The sequence below is a fragment of the Kogia breviceps genome, chromosome 4, assembly GCF_026419965.1.
Source record: "Kogia breviceps isolate mKogBre1 chromosome 4, mKogBre1 haplotype 1, whole genome shotgun sequence".
Taxonomy (NCBI): domain Eukaryota; kingdom Metazoa; phylum Chordata; class Mammalia; order Artiodactyla; family Physeteridae; genus Kogia; species Kogia breviceps.
The window spans coordinates 61,914,818-61,939,536 of record NC_081313.1 but is presented as its reverse complement, the minus strand read 5'-3'; the positions used below and the strand labels follow the sequence as shown (position 1 = coordinate 61,939,536).

General features: G+C 46.7%; 1 protein-coding gene across 7 annotated transcripts in view; it reads left to right on the top strand.

Moving 5' to 3' along the window:
• The window catches only part of LHFPL2 (LHFPL tetraspan subfamily member 2), a 184,910-nt gene that overhangs the window by 134,632 nt on the left and 25,559 nt on the right, over window positions 1-24,719 (top strand). The window contains exon 1 of one of the 7 annotated variants that reach the window (XM_067031197.1): window positions 10,659-10,935. The exons of 5 other annotated variants lie outside the window; for them this stretch is intronic. The gene's annotated coding sequence lies outside the window, so the exon portion shown is untranslated. Of the gene's footprint in view, window positions 1-10,658; window positions 10,936-24,300; window positions 24,622-24,719 lie in introns of those variants that run through there. One more of the 7 variants, XM_067031196.1, reaches the window with a different exon arrangement.

Genomic DNA, 24,719 nt, shown 5'->3' with positions numbered 1-24,719 from the left:
ATACAGGTTTGAACTGTGCTGGTCGACTTGTACAAGGATATTTTTCCAGTAGTAAATGCTATAGTACTGTATGGTCAGCAGAAGGTTGGATGCAGGAGAACCGCGGATGTGGAGGTTTGAATATAAGCTATACTTGGATTTTCCAATTGTGCAGAGGAAAATCCCGTCTTGTTCAAGTGTAAACATGATTTGATTATTAGATAGTTTAGAATTTTTCAAATAATTTTAAACAATCATCTAGCATTCCGGAGAAGTTCATTTTAAATTTCATGACAATCATTTGTAGTTTTAGAAAAGTTCTACTGACGGTGTTTAGTTATGAATTGGAGTGCCTTTGAATATTTATACTAAAAATAAAGTGTCTAATGGATCTTATGGCTCAACTTGGTATCATGAGGAAGAGTAAGATGATAATGTCCCTTTTTGGTAATACTTCTGGTGTAGATAAAATGGCATGCAAACAATCTACTGTGCTGGGGTTGGAACTAGTTTCTTTCCGCCTTTCTTCTTCTAGTTTCCAGAAATTTTAAATCTTCAGGTAGATTTTTAAAATTATTTTTACAAATTGTTAAATGAGTCAGTACCTAAAACAAAAAGACAAGTGCTTTTGGAAGTGTTGCTGCATTCACAAGGGTGATTTTTACAAGGATGTTAAAAAAAAAATTTGTGGCTATGATTCATACCCTGATGCTTTTATAAATTCTTGCATTGCAGAAATTCATGATTCAGTCTGTCAGATGATTTCCCTTCTTGAGACTCTAGTGTTGCGAAAATTCGGTGATTTGTTTCACAAATCCTTTCATCTGTGTCCTCACGTAATGCTTTCTGTTTTCAAAGCTGTGAGCATTTTATCACCCAGCCCCACCCACGGCAGCCTTGCTGCATGGCCTGGCTCCATCCTGCACTAGGCCCTGTTGCCTGCAGACTGCAGAACACTTTTCAGAGACACTCTGTGGCTTCATTCAGGGAAAATACTATACTTTGTCAGTTCTTTTCATCCTTTCACAGGAATGCTGTGACAGTGAAATGAGGTCATCAGTAAAAGTACTTTTCAGTTCTTAGGAAGACACCTGCTATAGCATTCCAGGTATTGGCACAGGTGAACTTTTAACTTTAAGGTATGAAGGAGCTTGCCTTTGACAGGAGTCTTACAGTTAACATTTGGTTGTGTCCAGTTGAAGAATTAATTTCTAAAACACAATTTTTCAAAATTTGTTAGCATTAGACTGATTAAAATAGAAGTATCTTGGTTGTCAGTATTTATTAGCTCTTTCAAATGTGGACACTGTATCTTGGATGTTAGACAGAATGCTCTGTATTTATTGATTCGGTTAAATGGCCCATGCCTCAGTTTCCCCATCCATGATACAAGATCCTAGCACCCACCTAAAAGCTGAGAGGGAGGAAGTTGAGCAGCAATGCATGCATGGTGCACGACTAGCCCAGTGCTTGCTGCGTTATAAAGCCTGTAAATGGCACCACGGCTGTGAGTTACTGCTGCCTAAACACATTCTGCATCAAATGCACAAACATGGCAATGAGTTTGAGAAGAATACAGTAAAGGACAGTGAGAGCATAAAGTAGGGAGCATGCAGAGTTGAGTTAGGACCATGGTACCAATTTTATACGGCGTCTTTTAACTCAGAGGCCCGCAGCAGCTACAGTTCTGTGGCTAAATGCCCACATGAAATGCATTGGCTTAAACATGTCAGGGCTTTCGACAGATGGTGGTACTTCCAGAGATCGACTGTAATCAGTGAAAGGTCCTGGCAGCTGTCAGATTCAGAAAATAAAGAAGGAGGGTAATCAGAACTGAGAAACAAGAGAAATAGAAAGTAGAGATTGATGAATATTGGGTTTGCAGCTCCCATCCCTGCTCACTCTCTTCAGGACTTGAGACCAGAAATGTTGGTGACACCTCACATTCTCATCCAGGCAGTTCAATGAACATCATGGATCTGGATGAATAAAGCTGGGGGGGTAGGTGGAAGGGTATAGCTGATTTTTCCAGTTGAATAACATTGTTCAGCTTCTCTTTTGATGAGATTAAAAACTGTTGTAATAATGAAATCCAAAAATTTCACCACCTTTTTCTTCCTTTCCTTGTGAGTGAAGTAAAACCTAAAATCCTTCATTCCTTGGCTCCCCTAGAAGTACAGTGAAGCTGGCCATCTTTACCAGTTTTTAGGCAGGAAACTTTGTGTATCAAATTCGCAAACACAAAAAGGGTCAGGTAAAATCATGAGATAGGAAGCTGATCCAAATTTTGATCCTTTTGAATTAAAAATTGTCCACAGCTCTGGGGGTGGACAGTGCCTCCTGGGAGGCCATCGGAAAGTCATGGTGCCATTTATCAGCCTTCCTCACGGCTGAGCTCTCCGGAACTTCTCATTTGTACTTTTGAAAAATCTCCTCAGCTTTAAGAGCTTCCGTGAAGCTGGATCTTCAGCGTCTTGCATCCTGATTTCCAGACAGAACTGAGTTTTAAAAAAAAACATAGTAACTGACTCCGTTTGTTTTTCTGTCTCCAAGGTGTTTGGCCCTGAGTTCCTCCTCCCCGCCCCAGCGGGAGAGGAACACTTATTTACTCACTGACGGGAACAAGCTCTGGAAATGGTGACTTGATCAAATGTTGGCTGGGGGAAGCCCAGTTCTCCCTGAAGCAGGACTAAATGTTTCCCAAATTAATTCTGACAAAGTGAGTTTAGATTCAACTTTCTGGAATTTCTCAAAATGATTTAGGGTATTTTAAGTCAACGCTTTATTTGTTGCCTGTTTTTCCAATGTCTAACCCCTACTACCTGTTGGGTGCTTCATTTATGTTAAATATTTTTACTTTCTAAGCTGTGCTGTGGGAGTTTGTATCGTGTAAAAATTTCCCTGGAATGTAAATGCCCTGTGATGTCTTTGATTTGATGTTGGGGTCAAATACAGGCCGCTGTGTGGCCTTCCTTCAGGAAAGAATGGAGGCTTGTCTTGTTTTACTCATTTGGTTCTCAGCATGCATTCAACCGACAGCAACATAATAGCGAATCGGGGTAAAAAGTCACTCGCCTGCACTGGGGTTTTGGGTGGACAAGAGTTGGGCTCAGAAGATTATAGATGTACGGGCGCAGGGTCCCATGTTAATGTGTGCCGACTTGAATGCTGGGCACAAGCCTACTACTATTCTGGGTTATTTATTTTACTTTAATGAGCAAAGGAAAATATGGTGCATTTGAATGACATAATAATAGACAATTGCATGTTCTCGAGTTATAAGTAAATCATGGGTCAGAAAAAGACAGCGAAGAGGGTGTTTCACTAAATATGTTCAAGCTTTGTCTCACAAAGACTTGGTTGTATTTTGGAATGGCTAATTAGGAGTTAGATCCAATTTAGCGTTGCATTCTCTGTGAGTCAGATGACTGAAACAGCTTATTTCAGACTTCAGCTACCGGATAAAGTCACCGACTGTTTCCAAACCCAAGACGGTTTGGATGCTGATTGACTCACAGTGTTTGCGTTCTGATTGTTCCATCCAAACCCAGGACGCGTGGGAAGCACAGATGACATGGGCTGGGCGGAAGAGGCAGCCCTCTGTTCCCTGGCTATGGAGGGGAGGTACAGGTGGGCCCTGGGCGGGGGCTGAGAGGCACAGTGGCCCACTGAGCAGTGAAATCACACCTGTCCCACCGAGGGGCCAGGGAACAGCTGAGGGGAGATGTCCTGGTCTGAGATTCCTAATCATGCCCTTCAAAGGCAGTGGACTCGGGGCAGCCCTGGGGTCTCTGCCACCCTCCTCAGCAGGCTTGGCTGTGTTTCCGGGAACGAGTTGTAAGACAGCTCCTGGCCACAGAGGGAATCTCCAGTGCTCGCCTCTCCCCACTTCTTTGGCATTTGCTTGCATTACTTTTCTTCCTCGCTGCTTCAACGTAGGACTGTCCTCTTCTCCTTCCAGTGACCAGCTGTCACTATATAGATGCTCACCAGCTCTTATCATGGGACCCTGACCCGAGATTCAGCATGTTTATTTGATTTGTGGCCCAAGTTATTTTTTTAAAGGTGTGAATTTTTACCTTTTTCTCTTTGTGCCAGTCTCTCTTTGGTCTGTAGCTTTTTTTTCCTTTTCTTTTCCTTTCTGCCTACCCCCCTTTCGTCCCCAAAGGAATTAAAACAACTTGATTTTCTCAAGGTTAGTACCATAGTAGTTGTGTTTCTGACATTCTTGCCGTAAGTGCCCTTGTAGAGACTGTTTAGACGTGTGCTATGTGGGCAGCTTGTTCTTACTGGATGGACAAAACAAATGACCTGCTCAATTCTGTCTTCCAAGGTCATGGGACTACAACTCTCTTTTTTAACGGTATCATTGTTTCCATTTACTAAAAGCTTACTGTGTGTCAGGCTCTGTACCAAGTATTTGACATTAATTTTCCCATTTAATCTTCATATCAATCTCATGAAGTAGATAGTATTATCCCTATTTTGCAGCTGGGGAAATTGAGGCACAGGGAGGTTAGTTACTTTCCCAGCTTTATTCTGCTAGTATATGCCACTTGCCAGGACTTGAATCTCATCTCAGTCTACGTCCTGTGCCTTAACCACAAGTGGGTACCTTCTAGGGCAGAATTGTCTTTCAGAGACATATGGCAACATCTAAAGACATTTTTTATTGTCACAACTAGGAGAATGCTACTGGCATGTAGTGGCAAGAGGCTAGGGATGCTGCTAAACATCCTCCAACTACAGGACAAAGAATTATCCAGCCCCAAATGTCAAAAATGCTAGTGTTGAGAAACGCTGTTATAGATAGAGCAGACCATTTGAGTTTAATGGTTAAGGGATACCAACTGGGTGATGTTCTGAAACTTCAGTTATTTCAGGAAATATTCCTCGGAAGATAGAAAAGCTCAGTTTTTTGGCAATAGCAATTGGAGACTTAAAAAAAAAAAAAGAAATATTCCTCGTTTGCGTAGTTTTGAAAAATATTTTAAAATTTCTCAATAGGGAGAAACTATATACAACTGTTTACATTTTGTGAACTTCCTAACTTTTGAAACGCAGAAGGGTGGCTAACAATTCCTATACCTCCATTGTAATTTGGTTATTGGAGCAGAGCATGCCATTTGGATAATAACATCAGAGTTTTTCTTTGGTTCCTACTTAGAGGCTTCGTACACATAAATTCTTTGCTAGATGTCAGCAAAAAGTTTTAAAATTGTGAAATTTGGTGTCCTGGCCTCGTTTGGATCTAATGCGTGCATGAGACTCCTGGGGTCCCACAGGCCATGTGTGCAAAGCCCCATAGACCAGCCGGGGAGGGCGCAGGCTTGGGGAGCAGGGTCTGCGGGGCCTAGGCTGCCTGCAGGTTCCGGGTGGAGCAGTCCTCGCAGCCTTAATCACAACCTTCTGTTCCTGTGTTCCAGCCATGTGCTCAGCCCCTCTGCTCAGCAGGCAAAACTGAGCGTTCCCAGTTGGAGAAGTTTAAGGTCTTCCTGTTTGTCTGATACTCCTGGCAGCGAAAACGTCCACATCTGTGCATTGTCCGGCCCATTTCCTTCCCCAGCACCCCTCCTCACGCCCCCAGCAGCCTCAAAGCGCTGTATTGTTCACATTCGTCCTCATCTTGACCTTGTGCTAACTGCCTGTTTATTGTAATTACTCCTCAGATAAGGTACTCCTTGGGACTTTTTTTTGCATTTAATTAAATGCTTGGGGCCGGGAAATTGAGGATCTAGCTAAAATGCAGTGCACAGCATTTTGAAGTGTATCTCAGGCCACAGTGAGACTGAGCGGCTCCTGCTTAGCCGTCTCGTTACCTCTTTTTAGGATTCTGTGTTTCCTGGGTCGTGAACGGCCCTGTAGGCCCTGGTCTCTGTAGACCTCGGGGACCCGCGCCCATCTCCCTCCGCCTTGCCCTCCAGGACACGTGGTCCCCTCTATCTTCCTGTTGGCCTGCTCCTCCATGCCTTTGGCATTTTTCTCCTATACCCAGGGTACGTCCTGTTCCTCCTGTCTTCTTACTTCACAGCGTCACTTGGGAGATCTCATCCGTGCCCCTTGCATCCCTTACGCCGGAAGACCCCAGCGCTCCCCATGCCTTGTGTACGTTCGCACAGACCTCAAGTTCTTCTCCACCCAGACTAGATTCGTGATCTCGCCCGGCATGTCCCTCCTCCCATATTCCTACTCCAGGGAATGGAAACATTCAAGTAGCTGTACAGAAATCTGGGAGTCCTCCTTGACTCCTCTTCCCAGTAACCTCCAGGTCCAGTTACTCTCTGCGTCTTACTGCCCCTCCTAAACATTTCTCAAACCCGCCCCCTCCAGTGCAGTAGTTCTGGCCCTTACCCTTCCTTGCTTGGATCCCTGCCAGAGCTTCCTAACTGGCCTTCCTGGAGCTACAGATGTGCCCCTTTCTACATCACTGGCAGCAATCCGCTGGATGGAGGGGGCCGCTGCCCCCGTTGAACAAACCTGGTGGTCCCCAGCTCCCACTGAGCCTGTGCGCAGCTCTGGTACAGCTCTGCGTGCACGTGTGCAAGGGGCACACGCAGACACTCACTCGGGACAGGTTTATTCCATCCGTTACTTGCTTAACTCTCGAAAGTGTCCACGGAAATAATCGACAAACAGTCTGTAACAGGAATGGGAAAGAGTTTTATTTGAGCTATACTGAGGAGGATAGCCCCACGGTCTCTCGGGTAACCCTGAGGAACTGCTCTGGAGAAGCATGGTTTTCAGCACAGTTTTTATCTTGTCAGAACAAAGAGCATCAAACAAGTCAGAGATACATTCCTTCAAGATTTTAAAATAAAAGCCAAAAAAAACAGATCAGTGTGTACACAGCAAGTCAGTATGGCCTTGGCATCTGGGAAGGGAGTCTTATCATGGAAGAAATACCAGCCATTGGCATCCCAGGAGGAGAGGCATTTAATTTTTTTTTTTTTGGGGGGGGGCTACGCGGGCCTCTCACTGCTGCGGCCTCTCCCATTGCGGAGCACAGGCCCCGGACGCGCAGGCTCAGCGGCCATGGCTCACGGGCCCAGCCGCTCCGCAGCATGTGGGATCTTCCCGGACCGGGGCACAAACCCGCGTCCCTTGCATCGGCAGGCGGACTCTCAACCACAGCGCAACCAGGGAAGCCCACAATGTATGTTTGATAGACCACCAGCAGGCTGTTTTAGTTAGCATAAAATTCGAGTTAAATGATGTATAAGCCAGAATGACTTCCCCATACCTCAGTATGTGAATATTTCTTCCATCACACGTATCCTAGATATGAGTTTTCTAAAATGCAAGTCAGATTTTGTCACTTTTATGCTGAAAATACTATAGGGGCCCCTCATCATAATGTATAAAACAGAGTTCAGAAATCCCAAACATGACCTATCCAGTCCCTCCCAGGACGGCTCCTGCCCTCTCCTCCTGCCACGTTTCTGCCCCCCGCCCCACACCCCGCCCCCGCCGGCTTCGAGGGATGACCTTGACCCTGACAGGCCATGTGCTCAGCACTTGTCCCCTTGGCCTTCTCTGCCTCCAGGCAGAACAGGGCGCCCCTCTTGACTGCTTCCATAGCACCCACTGCTCTGTGCTGGGCCCACCCGCTGATTTTGCTGTCGCCCCGCTGGCCTGTGACCCCTTTGAGGATAGGGAGTCATCATTTTGGTGTCACAGAACTGGTTCCAAACCAGGCACGTGAACAGATTTCAGAAGTCACTGTATGTGAATGTGATCTTTCACTCTTAGAAATGAGATCATATGGTTTCTGAGGAATGAATACTACCAGCCAGCTTGCTTCAACTTTGCTTTGTTTCTGATGAGGAAATTAGGGTACCCATAGCCATTGAATGTCTTGCATAAAATGAAAAACTTTTAGTTTTTTTAACCACATCCATTGGAGCCCCCTTCCTTCCTGTCCTGAAAAGGTCCCACGTGGTCAGGAACTGAGAGAGAATTTAGTGGGAAGGGACAGCTTGAAAAAAGGGTTGCAAATTCCTTTTGGGGATCACACTTTATACTCACAGACTCTTCCCCTAGTGTGGTCATTAATTTTTTTTCCTGAGCCGAGTTAATACATATTTACTCTATCCAGTACAAACTATTTCTATGAATGATAAAGAGTTTCACTAGCAGTGTTTTTTAAGGACCAGAAGATACCACGCTCTGAAACAGAGGCAGAAGAGGGCAAAGCACACCAGCCTCCTAAAACCGTCTGGGCTTCACGTCAGGAGCGTGTTTATCTTTTAAAGCTGTCGAACTCCATGTGTCCTGGGAGTTTCTTTCCTGATCGAATTTGGATCAGAAAGCCAAACTCACTTAAAGGTCATCCTGGTTCCTTGAAATCATTATAAAAAGTTCACAAATAATCCTGTAAGTTAAAAAGTGAATTTGGGGACTTCCCTGGTGGCGCAGTGGTTAAGAATCCGCCTGCCAGTGCAGGGGGACATGGGTTCAATCCCTGGTCCGGGAAGATCCCACATGCCGTGGAGCAACTAAGCCCCCGCACCACAACTACTGAGCCTGCACTCTAGAGCCCGTGCTCCGCAACAAGAGAAGCCATGGCAATGAGAAGCCCGCGCACCGCAACAAAGGGTAGCCCCCGGCTCACCACAACTAGAGAAAGCCTGCGCGCAGCAACGAAGACCCAACTCAGCCATTAAAATAAAAAAAGTGTATTTGGATAAAGGGACTTTTAGAAAATAAGGTTAATTTTCATTCTTCTGTTTAAAATTCATCATACTAAATAGCTAGCAGATACGCCTGGATTAACTATCATTCACCCTTTCAGCCATCATTTCTACTTACACACACCAAAAAAAACATGAGGGTTATCAGCCACTTCTGTTTTGCTCAGAGCATAAGCAATGTCAGCATGATCCAGCCCTTTAGGTTTCTTTTAAGAAGTGTTTTTATGCCACCATCCAGGGTTATCCAACAGAAACAGAAAAATTCCAGCCTTTCCCCACCCCAGCTGCGACTCTCCCGTTTGAACTAACCATAGATTTACTTCCCAATTATTATACTCCTAATAAAACCTTATTGTGTTTTCCTCAGTGTTCTCCCTGATCTAGTACTGCCCTACCCACCACAGCACACTTCTCAGTGGGTAGTCACGCTCCACTTGGCCTTGTTCTGTCTTAAGTCTCTGTTTCCTGATTCCAACTTTAATGATGTTTCCATGAGGCCAGTAGGAGTATCTTTGTGTCCTCCCTCTCCCTGCCCCCCCCCCCATTACCCAGTGTGTCCCCTACACACCTTGGACTGTCAGGTCTTGGACAAGGGCACCTGCCTTGTCTTACCTCTTCAGAGCTTCAGTGCCTAATTCAATAAAAGTTAGCAGTTGCTAATCACCGTGATAAACAAAGGTCAACAATACACATTAATAGAAATTCTCCAGTTTGGGAAGCCCACAATATGCGACTCCTTTATAAGTGCTTTAGTTTCAGCAGATGTTTTATGAGCATTATTTTCAAAGAAGGGTGGGACTTAATGAGATAAGGACAGAGGAAAAATCCAGAAATCAAATATTCTGGGTCCTGGGAAAAATAAGAGCTATTTTTGCAGAGTTGGTGCAGTTTCACCCAGTACCGCAGCAGTCCGTTGCTTCTGTTCTTTGAAGCCTCTGGGCCCTTGACTTCTTGGTGTGGGTGGGAGGTGCGTCTGTGTGTGCACACCTCAGTCATCAGCCCATTAGTCACCTACACAGAGTGGCCTTAGAAAGGCTGCACTTTTCTTCTTGCTCGTATCACAGAGGCTGAATACAGTTCAGCCCTTGCTTTTGTGAATGGCCACCTCTGCTAAAAGGCAGTTTGGAACAAAGATCAGGAAGTTAGGAGAAGTGAAACTGGGCGTGTTTGTGAGTGGTGTTCTTGTTGACGTAGCTTTCTTCTCACAGCCCATTCTGCAATTTAGGATCTGTGTGGTTGACTGCCAAATAATTTGTCTTACCAGAACCTCTCCCACCCAGGCCTTTGCTATCTGTGATTATCATTGTAATCAGATCAGTTTTACCAAACCTTGGTAAAATATTGCCTTTGACACCGCTGAGACCAAATTTTTTTTTAAATGTTTTTAAAATTCTATCCGTGATCCCACTGATAGTACCAAGTAAAATTGAAAATTGCTTTAAATTTATGTCAGCTCAGCAGCCTCATCACCAGGCTGTTAGGTTGGAGTATTGGATTTTTAAACATCATTTGAATCATTTCAATGATCGTAACAAAACAAGACATTTTATTATATCATTAATAAGAATACTTATCAGAAATAAGTTCCCCTCGATGGATGCAGATCAGCCTTCTGGGGCCGTTTATAACTAATGAGAGAATTGCACTGCTTGACTTTAATAATTCACCAAGCAACAGAGAATAAATAGCAGCAAACATTAATTTTATGGGACAGTTTCATACAGTTTATGTTTTGAAATAAAAGGGATATGACTTGATTCCTGCCTGCAACCAAAGTACTTAAAAAGGAGTCTCTCATGTTGTTGGCATCTCCCGCTGGAGAACTTGTACTCAGATGCCTTTGTTAATCAGTTGGCACCCTTCTTGCAATAAACAGGAAGCCAAAATATAAATACTTTAAACGGTGATCAAAACTTTGTATTCTATCATGTTCTTTGGCTTATGGCAATGAAATTCCTTATAAGCAAGCATTTTACTTGTCCAGAACAGAAGCTAAAGTAGCTACGAAAGAAAGGACCCTCTTTTTTGTGTGTGTGTGTGGTACTCGGGCCTCTCACTGCTGTTGCCTCTCCCGTTGCGGAGCACAGGCTCCGGACGCGCAGGCTCAGCGGCCGTGGCTCACAGGCCCAGCTGCTCCGCGGCATGTGGGATCTTCCCGGACCAGGGCACGAACCCGTGTCCCCTGCATCGGCAGGCGGACTCTCAACCCCTGCGCCACCAGGGAAGACCAGGACCCTCTTTATAACCATGGATTTTTCAAAACCAAGTAAGGGTTCTTTAATTGCTGGCTGCATATGTGAAGCTAAGGATAGAGAGAGGACCGCGTTTTTAGTTGTTAGCCCAAAGACTGGAGTGGGGACTGCTCAGCGGTGGTTCCAAGAATGAGAGAGACACTTTGCACCTGGAAATGAACCGTTACAGGTGGGTTCTCCCTCCCCAGAGGAGAAAAGGGGTGATAAGAGGGAGCCAGTCTAGCCCACGCCCTCCGACCGGGACCCTTGGACAGCAGCTCCCTGTGTTCAGATGGACCTTCTCTTCTGCCTCTGCACTTGGCACTTCTCATAAGTGTGTCTTTCTCCCCTGCAACCGGAGCCATAGGACTTAGAAAGCCACCTGCTCCAGGGGGAGCCCCTGGTCTGGGAGAAGATGATAAGGGTGGTCATGTTCTTGAAATGACTGAGTTTGGGAGCTAGAAGTGACAGTGGTGATCTGCAGCTCCAACACCCCCCACTACCACCACCACTTTCTACCTGAGACCCTGAAGCCAGAGCAGCTAAGGATGCCGCATGTGGTCACACACCATTAGCCAACAGCCTAGACCAGAGCCCGTGTTCCTCTGCTTCCCGTCTAGTGTTTTTGTTTCCACCTATTACTTTGCCATTTGACGAGCTTCTGTCTATAGAAGGATATTGATAGTAGAAGGTGATTTTTTTGTGGCTGTGTGGAGACAGCCCACCAAGAGCATAAAAATAAATGTTGACCAAATATGATAATAGTGATGATTCCTACTACCTGTTGAGTACTTCAGATTATACCTTGCTTTACATGCACGGATTTTTAATCCTTGTAACACCCTTTGGGGTAGATACTTTGAACACCTCCACATCATTGTTCAAAGACACAGAGCTAAAGGTACAGCCAGGGTGATAGCATTGAAATAGGTCTTTTTTTTTTTTTTTTTTTTTTTGCGGTACGCGGGCCTCTCACTGTTGTGGCCTCTCCCGTTGTGGAGCGCAGGCTCCGGACGCACAGGCTCAGCGGCCATGGCTCACGGGCCCAGCCGCTCCACGGCATGTGGGATCTTCCCGGACCGGTGCACGAACCCGTGTCCCCTGCATCGGCAGGCGGATTCTCAACCACTGCGCCACCAGGGAAGCCCGAAATAGGTCTTTTGTATCCTTTTTGTATCCATTTTTATCCTTTGTGCTGTAGAACTCTTTTTACCTGGAGAAAATTGATATTTGATGGTGAGGCTAATTACTCACATGCCAGGTGGGCCCTAGAACAGGAAGATCTAAATGGAGAAAGGAATGCCGTGGTGTGACTTCAGAAGTGGCCTTGTTGATGTGGGATTTGGGGATGGGGAGGCTGGATCCTGCTCCAGAAAGTGTACTCCACCTGCCTGGAGTACTTACCATCCAGCAAGCACTGTTCTAAGCTTGTTACTTACTCTAACTTAGTTGATCTTCACAACACGCCTGTGTGGTGGGTTCTATTCATATCCCCATTTTACAGACACAGGAACTGAGGTACAGAGCCACATTTGGGCCCAAAGTGACCGCCTAGGAAGTGGTAGAACCAGGATTCAAATCCAGAAAGTCTGGCTCCAGACTGAATCACCCCCCGAGGCTGCCTTTCTGGATGAGCTCATTGGCTGGAAGGGGGGGCGGGCAGTGGTTTGGTAGCAACCTTGAGAGGGTGACTGTTGAGCGCACCTTCATCCTGTGCGTGAGCCTGAGAGGCCTTCCCCCAAACGTTGTCCTGCCCACGTTTTCTGCCGGCACCCAGAATGATCCACCACCCTGCTCATGGGGGGTTGGCACGTGGGATGTGGAGAAAAGGCCTTTCTTTGCCACATGTGGGTGTCTTCTCCTGAGGCCCGTGGTCATCAGAGCCGTGGGAAATGCTTGCTCTAATGAAGTCTGTTAGCTCCAGCCACCTCAGAGAAATATGTGTCCGCACCCCAGGATGCTCCTTTTTCTTATCTAACCAAAACACAGTTTTATTTTTCCCCCTCCCCTGATTGCCTGGGGCTCCCTTGCCAAGCACCTTTCTGTTTCTGAGCCACGTGGGTTCAAAGGGAGGTGCCCACGGCGGCACCTGGAGTCCAGGGCACTGGACACGTGCGTAAACTGGGACAGGTCCCTCTTTGCCCACCTCGCTTAGCAGCCCTTACAGGTGAGAAGGTGGGGGACGAGAGGTTGGGATGTCTCAGGGAAGTGAACCTAAAGCCGTTTGTATTCCCAGCCTTTCCAGCACTTTTGCTTGTATTTTTAAGTGGCCTGGTCTTCTGATGTGTACTCTCTTCTGAGTTCATCTCTGTTTACGAGGCTGCGCTATTGTTAGAAGCTGTAACAATAAGTCCCTGTTCCCAGAAAGAGTCTTGGATCCTATGAACAAGGACAAGAGTTCAAACTTCCACAATGGGGTTTTCTGTGACCGGCTTGAACTTTGAGTCTGCACTGACTTCATCTGAGCTGCAGTGAGAAAAGCTCACTGGGCCTCCTCCTCCCACCTGGCACATTCCTGAGTCCTTAGGCCAGTTCAGTAATGCAGGCCGAGGCCTGGCCTGCCTTTTAGGATGGTCCCGGAGCTGCTGGCAGCTCCGTGTTGAACTTGCTTTTCCTTGAAGAGTGTGCATCCCTTTGGGAACTACACTTAAGCTCATCTGTTTTCAAAACACAGTTTGAATCCTAAATGTCTGGGGAATTCCTCTAGTTAATAAATGAAGGAAGTTTAAACCTGTCTATGGTTTTGAATTTGGCATTCTCATTAGGGAAAGTTGAAAAACCACTGGGTGGCTTGACATCTGGCCGTGAAATCACTGAGATGGATAGTGTTTAATGAACTGGGCATGGATGCAGCATACAAATCTGTCCTGCTGACTTTTTAGATGTTAAAAACATCTAACATTACAGATGCGTGTGAATGTGTGTCTGTATGTGTGTGTGCATTCCTCATCACAGTGTTTCATGGGTCTTAAATATTTGAGAGAAGTAAGGCACTAAAGAGAGGAAATTTTTGATGCATGAACGAAGAGCCATGTTTGTGAATATCCACTTGTGCATTTTGTTCTTTATTGCTTGTGTGTTCAATACATAAAGCCTTAGGCTGTTTCCAGATCCTTCTCTGAGCTCACTGGCTTTCAGGAAGTGTGTACTGTGGACACAAGACAGGGCAATTCAGACGTTAAGGCTGCAAGTTGTACCTTTGGTTGTGAAAAACCAGCGTCCGTGTGAGTGAAATAATAAAAAGAGTGAGTTTTAACATTTCAGTGATGCTTTTAGAAATATGAACCAGCCTACAATAAACTTTGGCCCTTTACTTTAAATCATTCAGAAACTTTCTAAAATACTACTACTGCTTAGCAATGTTGGTTAGAAACAGAAGTGACCTCAGTGAGAATATAGAAGGTGTTGTGTTTTTTTTTTTTTAAGTGAGCAATGGCTAGCATTGTCTTGGTCCCTGGGTAAATCCCGAATTAGGTCTTGGTTTTTAAGGATGCGGGTTATCTTACATCATTAGGCCCATTTCACTGATAATATCCTTTAGTGGGTAATTAGAAATGCGTCACTCTGCCGAGAGCTTTGCAGGTAAATCCGATGGCAGTGCAAGCCTTGTGGTGTTTGTTTTGATGGGATTCTGGGTGAAGGTTGCTGCTGTTGTGAGCTGTTCTGCCCTGTGCCCTCCAGGAAGTTCCTGGCTTGGGGTTTGGGCTGGCACCCCTCTCTGTGAGTCATGCAGCTGGCCTGTCCCCTGGGCCACACTGGGATGACGTTCCCGCCGCACTCACGCTCACACCCGTCACCTCCTTAACGGCTGCTTGGAACCTTGGCACTAAGGCCCAACTTGAACATTAACCACTCCCGTTTCTTCTGTCAGTAGCACTAATTGGGTCAGGTTTTCAGGGCCAGTGGAGATACAAGAAAAAAAAAACATTTTTGCCATTCTTTAACTACCTGTGACTATTTCCAGATTAACATTTTTGTCTACTACTAATTTTTGAGTTTATAAAATGATACCACATCTGTGTGTGTGTCTGTGTCTGTGTCTATATATACAGACTTGGTTCAAAAGGAGGCAATACCTAACTTAAAACAACTGTATTTATAAAGTGACAGGTGTTCTTATGTGCTGATGAACATCTTCACGGAAGCCACCAGTTTTCACCCTAATGCTATGGTCTTCTCCTTCATCTCTGAAATGACTGTATTCCTGGAGGGAATATTTGGACTCTCATGGTAGAGATGACCTGAAACCAGTTAAAAGTGTGGTCACGGCCGTTTGTCTGCCTGTGACTTGCTTCTTCCACCTCATGCCCCATGGGCTCAGCTTTTCACTCTCTCCGCCTTTACTGCCCTGCATCCTGGGCTGTCGTTACTTCTTGTTTGCAACCAGAGGCCCAGGGCTTCAGTCATCTCCACTGCCCTCCTCCGTGGTCTCTTGCCCCCTTGGTTTGTGGATACCCTCACTCCAGCCCTGTGGGCTTCATTCCTTGGAAAGACCTGGCCTGATGCCTGTTGGAGACAGGCCCCTGGGCAGCCCCGCACCTGTGTCCTGGTCTGACACCTGGTACCAGCTGGCCCTGGACGTGTCTCCTGCGCTGCTGGTCCGGCTGAGCCTCCCTCCAGGCAGAGCTGAGAGCTCTCTTCCTGTGTTCGTTAGAAGCACACTTCCTAGTTGCCATCCTAGCTGGCGGCTGCACAAGGTAGCTGGAGCCATCCCAGGATGGAAGAAATAGAAGGAAAGCCTAGGCAGCTCCGAGTGAGTCAGGACTCTTTGGAAAGAGGCTTGGAGAAGCGCCTGATGCGGGAAGCGATTCTCCCAGCTGTTGCTCTCAGAGTCACTGCTGATGTCCTCATTTACTCAATTGGGACTTTTTCTTCTTTCTTAGCACTTCCATTCACTAACCCTAAAATAAGTATATTAAGAAAGTAAACTTTTTATCGAAGCAGTTTACCTCCGTGAGTTGTACAGTGAATGTTTCTGAGATAGTTGCCAAGCCTTCGTGTGTCTCACTAGATGAATTTTATTGTTGTTAAATTTCAAACAGTTCTTCACCGTGTCTTTCGTAGGGGGTGATGGAGTTGAACGTATCCTGACGCCAAAGACAGGATGCACAGGCACTGGCTCTGCCGGGAGCTCAGCCCTCAGAGAGGTTGGGTTGTCCCGTGACCCTAAAATCTCAGCATCGGCAGCAACAGAGGTTTGGTTTTTTCACCCACACTGCATGTCCATCAAGGGCTGGCTGTGCCTCTGCTTCATGTTGTCAGGGACCCAGGCGGATGGAGAGATCTCTGTCTGTGATTTTTCTGATTTCATGGGGGTGGGAAGAGAGCTGGACAACAGAGCACCAGCTCCTAAGCTCTTCTGCCCAGAAGTGGCATGTGTCACTTCTGCCCACGTTGGATTGGCTGAACAAGTCCCCTGGTCAGGTCTGATGTCGATGGGGTGGAAAAATATCATCTTCCTCGAAGAAGAGACAGAATATTTGAAAGTATAATACAGTCTTTCACAAGAGCTTTCCCAGAAGCTTCTAGTCAGGAAGGGACTCTTGTTCTAGTTGATTATTGAGTTTACTTGGTGTTTTATGGGTTTGTGTGAGAGGCTCAGAAGTAACAGGTGGCATAATCCTCTCCATTGATCGTGTTGGGCCTTCTTAAGCTGCTGGCGGGGAACCTGGCCGATGGCCTTGTATCTTGTGAACAAGCAGCAATTCTTTCTGCCTCTGTGCAGAAGGGACAAGAAGGCCTGCAGTTGCTGTAAGCATGAACATTCGTGCTCCCCAGTGCTGGGGCAGGCTGCCCAGCTGTCCACTTAGATGAGACAGAAGCCCGTCCCCTAAGGGTTATTTATTCTCAGAGTTGGGTCACTTAAACAGAGGGCATTTGCAGTCCCCCTCTATGACACCAGGGAGTTCATGAAGCAGGAAGTATCTTGATTTTTATGTGTAAGGTCTTATAAGTTTTTCGTTTTCCACCCTGTGTTACTTTTGTCCATTAAAACTCTCTGCTTTCTTGTTGATCCTGAAAATACTAGTGAGGCTCACGTTAATGGCTTATCTTTTGCCAGAATTCATTATGAATATGAAAAATACCTTCTGTTTAAAATTATGTAAAACAGTAACATTAAAAAGGCATCTCTTGAAGCTCAAGTTGTAATTCCGCTTCAGCAAACCCGAAACTTTTGACACCGCACACAGTGCGTACAGGGTCTAGGCATGTGGGCCCTGGCTAGCAGTATCTGTGCTGAGTCACACCTTGGTGCCCACCACAGAAGTTGGTTCTTCGGTCTCTCCTGTTGGACAGAAACAGAAAGACATGTAAAGGAAGACTTGCCTCCTGCAGATTTTGAGATGATGACATTTGTAGAAAGAAAAGAAGCTATAAAATGTGTAAGTGGGGGACTTCCCTGGTGGTCCAGTGGTTAAGAATCCGCCTTCCAATGCAAGGGACGCGGGTTCGATCCCTGGTTGGGGAAATAAGATCCCACTTGCCGCGGGACAACTACGTCCGCGCCCCACAACTACTGAGCCTGCGCACTCTGGAGCCCATGCACCACAACCAGAGAGAAGCCCACAAGCCGCGACTAGAGAAGCCCGCGTGCTGCAGCGAAGGATCCCACATGTCACAATGAAGATCCCACATGACACAAATAAGACCCTACACAGCCAAATCAATAAATCAATAAATCAAGAATGTGTAAGTGGGCTTGAGAAATCTTAAAGAATGGATCATTTAGAAAATAGGACCAGACAGGTAGACCTGTGGTCCCTGGTTGCTGATGCCTCAGGACAGAGTATAAAAATGACCCCTCTAGAAATGTGTGCTCAGAAAGCAAATTGATTGGATACAGAGGAGTTAGAGTGGGCATCGAGGAAGACACATGTGACTGGCTAGGAATGGTGAATTAAAAAACAAACTTGACAATGAGCAGCTCCTCAGCGAGTGATCAGACCCAGAAAAAAGAGGCTTGCTGAGGTGTTCTGGAGAGTGGAACCGTCACTTCCTTAGAGGGGCCCCCAGGCAGCTGAAACTACCTCTGGGTTCAGTGGGAGAAGCATCTTGCAGAGGGGAGCCAAGCTGGGGTCAGGTAATAACTGAAATGCCTGAAATTACTTAGGTCTACTTGGTAAGTTCCTTGAGATTCCCTGACATTTGCAGTGGCCAAGGCCACCTGAGCACATACTGAGTGGCCAGCCCAACTCTGGAGAAGGAGAATTCGAGAGAAATAAAGGCCATGTGGCCAAACTTGCAGTTTCGAGAAGCCCCATTTTACCATTCATAGAGTAGAGATTACTGAAAGCAAAAGCTGATTTTCGTTTGTGGTCCAGAAAAACTGCCAGGACCCCGGGAGAGGCAGGGTAGAGGTCCTGTCAACTCTGGCAAGTTGGATTCCACGTCCTGTCAGCCTGACATCTTGGACATGCAGATTAACTTGGACCTAAAAAGAATTTTGCAGAAAAATGACTGCAAGTGTACTTAATTTAGTGAATACTGTGCATGTCCATCCAGATGACAGAACATGACTTGCTCATTAGAGCAGACCTCTCTAAAGTGTGGGGATTTTCAAGCTCTGTTTTAAGTTGCACCTACAAATGTGAAGACTGCAGGAAGGCCCCAGAGCGGGGCTGTCACCCTCCACGGCCCGACTTGCTCTGCTGCGGGAGGGCCGGTGTTAGCAGCACCCTTGGCCTCTGCTTGCTACATACGAGTAGCACCCCTCCCCACTCCAAGTTGTGACAACCGAAAATGTCTCCAGACATTGCCAGGTGTCCCCTGCAAAGGGGGAGGGGCGCAGTGGCCCCCGGTTGAGAAGCACAGCTTGAGGGTTTGCCTGTAGAGTCAGAGGTGGGACGGAGCGGAGGGGTTTATCCCTGAGGAAAGGATACTGGCAATGAGCAGGAGGTGTTGAGCACGCTGAGGCTGTAGCCTGAAGAACAGTGTAATTATTAGTGTACTTGGACCCTCCTCTTAAACAGAGTCAAGGTGTCTGCATTTCCACAGTCAGTGTATTTCAGGGAGGGGCCAGGACAAATGAGAGTTTGCAGAACTTCCTTTGGTAGCTGATTTGTTTACAAAGATCGTGGAAGGTGCTGAGCTGCTCACGCCAGCGCTGTCTCTTCAGTTCTAACACGATTGTGCTCCAAAGAGGAGGTCCCGATGGACGGGGCGCGGGGCTTGGGTGGGGGGCGTGCCGCACGCTGTCCGAGGATTCCCGGGTAACACGTGAGCAGAGGCATGAGGGGGCGGCTGGTTTCCCTGCAGGGTCGCCCGTGCTTGTGACTTGCGTGGCTCTGTGACCTGTGCTGGGGACAGCTGGTCTGGCTGTGTCCTGATGCGCTGGGCCACCCGCCTGTCGGCCTTCTCTTTGGCCTCAGCGCGCCCGCCGCCCACGCCCCCTGCCTGCTCCAGCCCCAGGGAACGTTTCTGTGCAAGCGGACCGCGCCCGTGTGAGACGACCTCCCTGCTGACGGACTCTGAGTCCAGTGTGTAAAGAAGCTCCTGGGGGCTTGTTAAAAACGCAGTTTCTGGCAGCACCTCCAGAAAGTTTAGTTCAGTGTGTGGGGACCATGAACTTAGGCTTTTGGAAACAGGTGGCCCACATCCCCCTCTAGGAGCTGGGGGCGTCCAGGGACCGCACTCTTAGAAGTAGCACTCTAGAGTGTCTTTCCAGCTTCTGGAAGGCAAAAGCACATAAATTCTACTTTCCTAATCCTCTAATCCTTCCGGAGACGCTGGGGGAGGCCATGGTGGTGAGCCTTTGTGGGACTTGTGCATCTGAGGGAGGTGGTAATAACGAACACGGATATGGGCCAAGAAACTACCCGTGGTGTGGGAGCAAAGTGCAGTCTGCTCCGAAGCGTATCGCTTGTTTGGGCCACAAGGGTCAGTGTAGTAAATTTATTATTAATCACAGGAGTTGCTATTTTTTTTTTTTTTAGTACTTACTAAACCACAAAGACTAAAATAAAATCCCTTTGGTGAAGGATTTCTTTAGCTTCCAGGATGGCCTCTCTCAAGACAGGGCGTCTTCACTGTGACATCAGAACGTCCACCACCAAGTGCCTCCCGCCCTGCACCCTGCTTCCTGCCCAGAGCAGACTTCTCATTGCCTCATCAACATTTGGATTGTTTTAGGGCCAGAGAGGGCCAGACAGACTGTTCTGGTTTTGTCTGTGTCTTTCTATATACATACACATACACTTATGCATATGTATGTATGTGTAAAGTTACTGATTCTGAGGTGTAGCCTCCATCATATTCCCCCCAAATGCGATGCAGTAGGAATTACACAGCGTCACCTACAAAAGATTCTCACCAAAAATGTTTAAGCTGAATCTAAACTAGCCTTTAGATTTAACTTCCAGTTTCTCTACAGTAGAGGATAGAGAACAAGTTTAAATGGCAACATGAGGAACTAGACAAATTGTGGGGTATCCTGTTAGACAGCTGGCCTGGTATCTTCAAAAAAGTCAATGTCAGAGGAAAAAATGCAGGTGGCACAGTGGTAGGTTAGAGACGGAAGGACTATTTTTGACTAAAAGAGACTAAAGACATAACGAAATGCAATGCATGACTATTTTTGACTAAAAGAGACTAAAGACATAACGAAATGCAATGCATGAGCCGCATGAGCCTTGAATGAGTCATGGTTTTAAAAAAACTGCTATAAAAATTGAGGCAAGGTTGGGAGATTTGAGTGTGGACCCAGCTTTTGGATGTAACGGAATTATTGTCAGTTTTCTTGGGTGTGTTAATTTTACTGTGGTCACAGAGGAGATGTCCTCATTTTTAGGAGGTGTATGCAAAAATATTTAGGGGTGAAGTGTCAAGACATCTGTGACTCATTTTCAAACGGTTCAGAGAAAAGATGTCTGCGTATGAGCATGAGTGTGTATGCTATGGATCTGTAGAACAGATATGGCAACATGTTAACCAGTGTTCCGTATACGGTGTTCATTGTCCGTTCTCTTCACCTTATATCTATGCTTGCAAAAAATTTTCTTAATGAAGTTGAAAAACAGAGCCAAGGTGAGTAAGGTGGTGGTGGTCTTCAAAACGTGGTTTGTAGGGTCTCCTTCTCGGGCTTTGCCGCTGCTGTTGCTGTGATGGTGGAGAGTGTGGGCATTTGACGCAGCTGTGATTGAAGTGTGCTCGGTCTGCCCCACCTTTCTAGCTGTGACCTTTGTTCCCAGGCTTCTGAACTGTAATCTTGTAGTCAACTGACGCTGGGCGGTTCGGCCTCACATGCACTCTCTTCCCTTTGCACTGACAGCACGAAGCTGCCAAGGAAAGGACCCCCTCCAGACCCCTTTCAGCTCTGCTCGCACCTCCCCCTTCTTTTAAATATTAGGGCTCTTTGGAGAGCTATGTATGACGACTCCCATGGACCAACCATTTGTCACTCCTCCTGGCTCTGTATTCTGACTGTGGTATATTACCCTAGGTTTCTGCAGGAGTCTCATTTGTTTGGGTTTTTTTCCTTATTTCTTGCTAAGAGGCTTTCCTCTTTGGACCTTCGATACAATGATAGCATCTTTTTCTGAAAGTCAGAGGGCTGTCCACATTATCCATCAGGGATGTGGTAGTAAAGCCAGGTGTCCTGGAGGGGATATGTATTTAGTGGTCCACGGAGAGGAGATGTTTACATGGAATGTCAACAAGGGTCTGGTCTTACTACAGGATCTTTGGAGGAGTGGGAATCACAGTGAACAGCAGTGTGGTGCTAAGGAGCCCTGTGCTGAATCCCTGGGTTAACAAAATCTGTGACAGGGATCTGTTTTCCCATGATGTGGATGTTATCTCAGTACGTGACTTTCCCTGCACATCGGATATGACCAAACTGGGGCATTTTACCAGAGTACAGAGCACTGTAGAAGCCCCTTGCTGCACTTCCAGATTTTCCCGTCCCACGGACCCGAGGGCTTTTCTTGGATCCTGAGGAAAGCCAGTTTTTGTCAGTCAGCCTTGCATATTGTGGCTGTTCCTCTAATAGTAGTAATTAGCATATTTGCTGGCAAGACCAAAACATCTTATCTCCCTGTTGCAAACAGAAAAATGAAGGCGTCATTCCAGCCACTCTGGTGTGGATGTGAGAATCGGGTATAGTGGAGGGGGGAGCGGATTGTTTTAGTATAGATGGACAGGGGACTCTACTTTCTGAATTTAAGCACAGGGGTCCCTAAATAATCCTGCCTCAAATTTGGCATGAACCATTTTGCTAAGCCTGAATGTGCCATCTTCCCTTCTCCTGAAGTTTCACATCCTTTCTCTTTAGAAGTTGCAACCTAAATTGCATCCCTTGACTCTGAGGTGAGCTTGCTGACCAGAACAGTATACACTTCGCCATATTCATTAAGATCCAAGTCACCTGAGAGGTTGTAGCAGAGTCTGAGGTTCTGCAAGAGGACAACTATATAGGTAGAGGTTTTCTATTCATATTGAAAAATTGCCATTAAACAGTAGAGGGGCAGGGATTGAGAGCAACTGGGCCCATCAGTAAACTGGCTTTCTAATCAGATGGGAAGATCTTGCAGAGCCTCATTATCTCCTAACAAGCAGACTCTCCACCTGTAGATTGAAAGTGTTTGTAAGCCTGGTGTGTGGGCCCAGCTTGCATGGCTTGCATGGGGTGGGGTGTCCCCCCCGGGGGAGTCATCCTAGCTTGTTTCCTTGTTCTCATTTAGAATGATCACTTTCATTATACACAGTCTCCTCCAAAGCTCTTTTGTATTGGTAACATTTTACTCAAAAGGCATTTCTCTTTGGTAATATGGGGGGGGGGGTGAGAATGAGTGAGTGGGAGTAGGTTGTACTTCTGGCCTAATGCTAATTTATTTTCTCCAGCTGAGCTTGTCAGCTGTGTTAGGCGGTAGGGAAACAGGAAGTAAGACCAGGACCTCATCCTCAAAGCCCACCAGGGAAGCTTTAGACATGTGTGACCTCATCCATCTCTAAATAGCCTCTGCTTAATCTTTTAACGGCCAAGTTTCTGTTATCCACGGAGCACTTCCGTTGGTGAAACAGTTGTCTGACCAGCGTCATCCACGTTAGGGGAAAAGCTTCTGAGGCAAAGGAGTTGATATTTCCGAAGTACCTACTGTGCCAGGCACTGTGCGAGGTGTTTTCACAGGATGTTGCTTATTTCTCACAATAATATTGTGAGGCAGGGTACCCTTTCTTTTTTCCTGTGTCTGTGAGGAAGCTGAAAGCTAAGGTTCTGAGAAGTTAGATGTCAATATGGCCAGTCTGTGGTGGAGCTAGATTTAGAGCCCAGACTTGATGAACACCAAAACCCTTGCGTGCAGCACACCACCTCTCCCTTCCCCAGTGACACACACACACACACACACACACACACACAACCATGACAGTTCAGTTCCTCTGTTCCTAGCTTTGCACTAGCTAATTTTGCAAAATAGCATCTTGTATAAGTGCAGTGATGTGAAGATTGTTAAATACGCTGTGTTTTTATAAGGTAATCACCTCTAACTAGGATGTTAGCCAGCATGGTGGAGAAGTTTTGACACCCACTCCCTTCTTTCCCCACTTCCCTCCCTCTTCCGTAACTCCCCGCCCAACCATTGCCCACATGCCATGAGGCTCTTTGTAGTTGTTGGGGAGTTGACATGACCTCAGTTAATAAGATCTAATCATTCAGAACAGAGCCATGTGCCCAGATGTCAGATGTGAGCTGTGCGATTCTTCCTGACCTTGGTGGGCTGGGGGGGGCGGCGGGCAGTAAATGGGGCTGTGAGGCCCTGCGGCCCATTTCAGGGTTCAGGCCTCCCTGAAGGGGGTTTAAGCTGTTAGAGCCCTCTGGTAATGAAGCCGTTTGTCCTTGGGAACAGAATGAGTCCTTGTGACATGAGAAACAATGCGCATGTTGAGTTTCAGACCTGGGGTGAATTGAAGCTCAGGCAGAGAGGCACATGTGATGAATTGGGACAGTTCAAGGGACGCATTCTTCACAGGCAAGTCTCTGTTGTCAACAAGTCCCCTCAGTGGTAATGATACTTAGTCAATGGTCATTAATGCCTCTGTTTTGAATAATTTCCCCAAGTGAGTTAAGTCATCAGTTCTTCCTGGAGCTTTATTTTTCTTCTTTGCATTTTAACATGTGTAGTTCATTTTGTCTAAAAATCACCCTGTGAGAAATGGATGAAAAATAAGTTTGGGTGGCCAAGTTTTATTATTTGTCATGGCATTGTTTTCCTTTTAAATTCTCATTTACCTCTGAAGCAAATACTCCCTCTTTTGTCTCTGCTAGTAATTTGATTCCCAGGAAATAAAGTTGGGTGTTACTACTCTCTACTGTTAAGCAAAAGGTTTTGACGCAAGTTTTTCTAACTTAGCTCATCTAATACCAAAACAGCAGGCAAAGAGTCCTGTAAACTTTAAAAACAACGCAGGCAGTCCGTTGATATAGTTCGCTGGCAATCATATCTTGATCTGTCTGGATCCCTGTGCTATTGGACTTTTTCTAATAAGATACAATAGAGCAGGAGCTACGTCCCAAGAGCATGCAGCTGGGGCAGGAGCCCCATGCGCAGCGTGCCCCCGGGAGGGTGCAGGGACTGGCATGGGCCCCTCTGTCGTGCTGCCGAGAGATAAGGGTAACCACAGACGCCTCTGAGAGCGCGGTGACGGAGACCTTGAAACAAAAACACCGGCCGACACAGCCGAGGACGGCTGCGTGTTGGCGGGGGCGCAGGATTCGCCGGGGCAAGGTTCTGTGGGCACGAGGGGCGCCGCCGAGCAGGGCTGCGCAGGGCGTGGGGAGCCGTGCCGCAGGCGCGCACCGGGGTCTGAGCCGGAGTGCGGGCGG